This window comes from Eutrema salsugineum, unplaced genomic scaffold (genome assembly GCF_000478725.1).
Source record: "Eutrema salsugineum unplaced genomic scaffold, Eutsalg1_0 scaffold_2, whole genome shotgun sequence".
In the NCBI taxonomy this organism is placed as follows: domain Eukaryota; kingdom Viridiplantae; phylum Streptophyta; class Magnoliopsida; order Brassicales; family Brassicaceae; genus Eutrema; species Eutrema salsugineum.
Window position 1 is genome coordinate 19,620,126 of NW_006256829.1, and position 5,560 is coordinate 19,625,685.

The 5,560-nt window shown below is 39.4% G+C and overlaps 1 non-coding gene across 1 annotated transcript; it reads right to left on the minus strand.

Moving 5' to 3' along the window:
• Positions 1–4,740: 4,740 nt before the first annotated feature.
• Positions 4,741–4,848, minus strand: LOC112086938. Its single transcript, XR_002899792.1, has one exon. It is a non-coding gene; the product is annotated as a small nucleolar RNA R71 (small nucleolar RNA).
• Positions 4,849–5,560: the final 712 nt, after the last annotated feature.

A 5,560-nucleotide genomic window follows, 5' to 3' on the forward strand; every position in this document is an offset into this window, starting at 1 on the left:
TATTTAGAGTTTTGAAGATTATCTTTCTGATTCCCAGAAAAGATCTAAGTCTGGGGGAACAGCTACTTTTTTTGACAAAGGAGGAACGAATATGCAACAACAGTTGGCAAAGAGAAGTGACTGAAAATTGCGAACATCAACAGGTCCACTCTCTTTCGCGGTTTTGCATAATATCTTGCATTTTCCAGATCATCAGGTAATGATAACACAGTATTTTGATCATTTTTATGGATCGTTTTGAAATACTTTTTCTATGTTTTTTGTTGCTTTCAAGTGTTTTTATTATGTTTTTCTAGTATTTGTAATTCCAAGACTATTTTTAGGAAATCTAGAGAAAAAGCTTAACAAAATGGATAGAATACCAGATTTTAGCTCAGAGTCAAACCGTGAGAAGTTCATCATCAAATGAAGACCTTCTCACCGTCTGATCCAGCCCAGCACACTTTACAGCTTGGCAATCCAACGGTTCAATCAAAAGTTACGCGAAGAGAAAGATGTCCCGTAAACAAGCCGGCAAGCATTTCCACCCGCAGCCAACATCCTTTTCACCACGGTCAGAGGCTATATGACCGCGGATAAGCATCCATTCACCGCAGCCATGTTCTGTCCGACCGCGGCCAGCCATCTCCGATTTAGAAGGCCCATTTCTGAAGCCCAAGTCATTTTCTCAGCCTCAATTCTGGAACCCTAGAGACCATGGAGCATTGGAAACTATAATTACTTATCCTTTAGGTCTTTTTTAGAGAGAGACGAAATACTTTTGAAAAGATACAACTTTAAGCTCTTGTTTTAGGTTTAGGGAGAAAGATCTATCTCTTGAACTATGTTTTTGCTTGTTTTTTTTTCTCTGTTAATTTCTATTTCTAGTATACTTTTACATACTATGTTTTTGATTTCGTTCATCATGTCTGAGTAGTTTTATTGTTGGGTTTACGGTATTTTCGATGGGGGTTATATATGTTCGATGAGGATTCCATTAGCTATTGAAGCCAAATCCTAGAACTTTATCTTCTAAACTTATTTATAATGCATGGGAGTAGCGTCATGAACTACAATCTGATCCCGGTTTTGGATGTTGCGAAAGTTTTCATTCGAGGCCAGATCTAGTTCGAGAAGAGCAGATCGACCATAGGAGTGCAAACCTACCTATGCTTAGGAGCAGATGAGTCTTAAGCTTACTACATCTTTTCGTTTCCAGGGTTAGAGTGGAAACCTATGGTCAGGGTTGAGAGAGATAGTTGGTTATGATCACGACAGTGGCGTATTCATACGTTCGTGATTCGAGTTCTAAAATTTTTAGCTAGGATCTTATTAAATTTACTCTTTAGCAATGTTTTGAATCGTTCATCCCCTGGAGAGAATCTCCCTGAAAACCCAGTTCCTCTTTTCTGTAGATTTACATCGATTTTCATTCAAGTTTTTGTCTAATATTTTTACTATTTCAGCCGAATTTCATACAAGCAATTACGTCTAGCCGTTTTCTCGTTTTTAGTCGGATTCTTTAAGTTTAGTGATTAGTTCATTTTAGTTTCTGTATTTTCTCATTTAGATTAGTTTTTATGTTTTAAAGACACCACTAAAACCCCTACAAAAATCGTCTGGTTCTGAACTTCCTTACTTCATATTTCTTTCGAAGATCCTCATTCCCTGTGGATTCGATCCCTAAGTACTACAGTCGATCAGCAGTGAACTTGCGGCTATTGATTTCATTTAGGGTATAACTTGACACCTCACTACATGACACATCAAGTTTTTGACGCCGTTGCCTGGGAAGACACACGTTTTCTTTTCCGTAAAACCCTAAGAAAGGTTGGTAAATCGACTCTAGAACCCTTTTCTGCATATTTCCATTTTTTTTTGTTTCAGTTCCCGAAGCATTGAACCCTATAAATCGAAATCCCTACTACGAGAGAGGTTTTTACAATACTCCTCAAGGCACAAGATGCAGAGAAGAGCAATACATGTGCGAGCTCTTCGACGAAGTTTGAAACTCAAATCCAAACTACCAAGCATTCTTTGACGAGCCCTTCACGCCTTCAATGGTAAACCCTAGATCACCTATGCATCGCCTACCTCACCAGATTTTCCAGCAAGATGAGAACGTCCAGCTCAGTAATCCATTGGCTCAGCTTGAAGCCATAATCAAGCAGTTCATCGAAGCTCAAGCAGATACGACAGACGCTCTAAACAAAAGGATTGATGGAATATCGAAGCTTTTCAATGAGAAGATCGATAATCTTGCTTCCCAGTCCAAACCAATAGAGGAACGAGCAACCAAAGACGCAGCCATGACCGCTAATAGGTTGGACAGTATGGAGGAAGAACAAGCGAAGCACAACTATGAGCTTCAAAACACTAAGAACAAGGTCATGGACCTGGATTTGAGACTCGATGATGTGGACAAGGCCCTCAACGAAGCTAAGAATGAGTCTTACGACTTCACGGTCAAAGTTTCAGAGAAGGTATTCAAAGTCATTGACAAAACCGAAGAGCTTGATTCAACCATGGACAAAGTAGTCTATTGATAACACCGTATTTTGACCATGTTTATGGATCATAATTATGTCTTATGCAGGTGTTTTAACTCTGTTTTCAATGGTTTTTAAGTGTTTTCAATGTTTTAGAGTTTCAAAAGACTTTTCAGGAAACTTGGGCAAAAGATATGCAATTTGGAACAAATGAGCAATTTTGGATAAATGCAGACCGTCAGAAATATGGCAAGTGATGAAGACATTCTCACCGTCCGATCACCCCCAAAATTTGAGACAACATAGAGGATCCAACCAGCTTTCTAATGCACTTGGTTTGGAGACAATCCAACGGCTAGATCTTCAGATACACCCAATGCAATAAATATAGAAAATGCAGTCTTGGAGGACGACACAAGCCGGGACTGCGGCCAAAGTCTATTTCCCCGTGGGTAGAAGCACCGCAACCGCGGCCATTAGTCGTTCACTTTCCAGACGACCCAATTAAAGCCCAAATCAATTCCTTTCGTTATTTTTGAAGCCCTAAGTGTCCAGGACAACTCCAGAAGTTATAAATACCCTCTTTATGTAATTCTAAAGGGAGAGACAAATAGAGACCGAAAATTTTGACAAAGAGAAAGAGAGTTCGTGTGAGAAACTCTAGGAGGCCGCCGTCTTTGAAGATTGGAGCCGTCGAGGAGTGCATCATTGCGCTCCATCTGCGCCTCTGTTCTTCGTTCTTCTTCCTTGTTTTCTTTAATTTCCTGCAACTTTCAATACTTTGTGATGATTGTTTACAATATGTTTGAGTAGTTTCCCAGTTGGGTTTAAAGGGATTTTTCAAAGGGAATTTCGTGTGTCTTTGCTTATGAATCGATAGATTTAGGATTATTAATCTTCTAGATGTTCTTCGTTTGCCTTTGATTTTACTGCGTGGTCCTTTGTTGGCCACGTAGAAGCTGATCTGATATGATATGTTGCGAAAGCTTTCATTGATTGTCTGAACTAGGGTGAAACGAGCAATGATTCTTTATGAGTGGAAACCTACCTATAGTTGAGTTGTGAATGTTGATGAGTCTTGTTCTGCTATTGCATCTTCTCCCTTCCAGGATCAGAGTGGAAACCTAATGATCAGGGTTGCGAGAGATAGTTGTTTAGTGCTGTGAAAGTAGGCTATTCATACTTCTGTGCCTCGAGTTCTAGAGCATACGTAGTTGATTACCTTTATCATTTGTTTAAAATCGACATTGTTTAGTTCATGAATCCCTGCGATGCCCTTGAGCCCAGCGTTTGTTTTTAATTGTTTACAACCTTTGCTTTTCATTCGATTATCCTTGCTTCTATTCGCCTTTGATCTATTCAATATTTACTTGCTTTTATTTTCCTTTCGTTTTCAATTGCTTTTATTTGTTTTGCTTTCTAGTTTAGATTTCGTGACAACCAAAACCCAAAACCAAAACCCAAACCTGTTTAGTTCTAGTCTGATTTAAGCGTTGTCGTGAATTCGTACTGAAACATTTAAGTCTCTGTGGATCGATACCCTAAGTACTACAGCGCACATCTGTGCACTTGCAGACATTTAGGGGTTATAAATTTAAAACCTGAACCTTAGTAAAACAACACCCCGCTTACTATCGCATCAAGTTTTTGGTGCCGTTGTCGAGGACTTTGATTTGTTTCGTTGCGAATCCCAGCTTAAATCCATTAGAACACTTGTTTACTTTTAATTTTTATTTTGAATTTTTCAGGTTTCTTTACAATGAGAGACCGGGAACATGTTCCCGGAACTCTCGGTGATCCACCATATCGTGTGGATGGTGATCCGATCGATGATGATGACCTGACTGATGATGAGTTTGAAGAAGTTATCTATGATGACAATGAGCTAATAGGATCGGCAAAACATGAAGATGATGATGAACTGATTGGATGTTTTGATTCACTCGAAAATTTCATGGGAGATCGAAGAGCTATTCGACCAGCCTTACCAGAGGATGGCAAAACCGAAATTAAGATACCCTATATCCACTTAGTTCAACAAAATCAATTCTATGGTTGTTCATCCGAACACCCGATGGACCATATCGAGACATTCGAAGAATTATGCAACCATTACAGCAAATGGGGATTACCACAAGTGTAGTCTTTTCTCATTCTCTTTGAGAGACAATTCCAGCAAATGGCTAAAATCATAACAACCTGCTTCATTAAAAACATGGAAAACGTGTAGAAAGGCTTTCCTAAATTGTTTTTACACTAGAAATCGTTTCAATCTCTTAGGGAACAAGATAAGAACTTTTAAACAAAAAGAAGATGAAGATCTTTTAGATACATGGGAGAGATTTAGGGAATACCAAAGAGATTGTCCACATCACGGATATACTGACGAATACCTGATGGGTATCTTCTATCGAGGCAAGTAATGGAGACTTCCCAACTAGATCTGTGGAAGATGCTCGTGTTTTCATCAACAACCTTGCAAACAACATCCGTAATCAAGGAACCTTTGGCAATTCTGCACTTCCTGAGAAGAAAGAAGAGATTTCGAAGTCATGAAGTGTCTCCATCACATAATGAGTCAACTTGGATTGCAACAACCAAACAAGGCACACAATGCATGTAACTTTAAATTGGGACAACCCAATGGATTCTTATGATCAAGAGATGACAAACACTGCAGACGTCTATCAAATTCAAGATTTTCCCTTCGTACCTGATCACCGCGGATCCATTCTTTCGGACCGCGGGAAACCATGATTTCACCACGGTCGTGCTTCACCGGACCACGGCCAAGATCCATTTTGCCACGGTCGCGAGGCATACGACCGCGGGAAACCATCTTCCGAACCAATCTGGGATGTTCAGTTTAATTCCAATCCCTATCCTAGTTTTTCCTCTTCTGAAGCTGAAAATCTAAAACAAAGAATTCTAGAGCTTGAAAAATCTAGGTCTGAAGAAATTAGTGATCTTAGATCTGAACTAAAAACGATGCAAGAAGATTTCAATGAAAAATTTTCCACCCTCCTTAGCCTGATGATCAAAACTAATTCTAAAAACATAGATAATTCCGAGGAGGAGCCAAGTGAAAATTC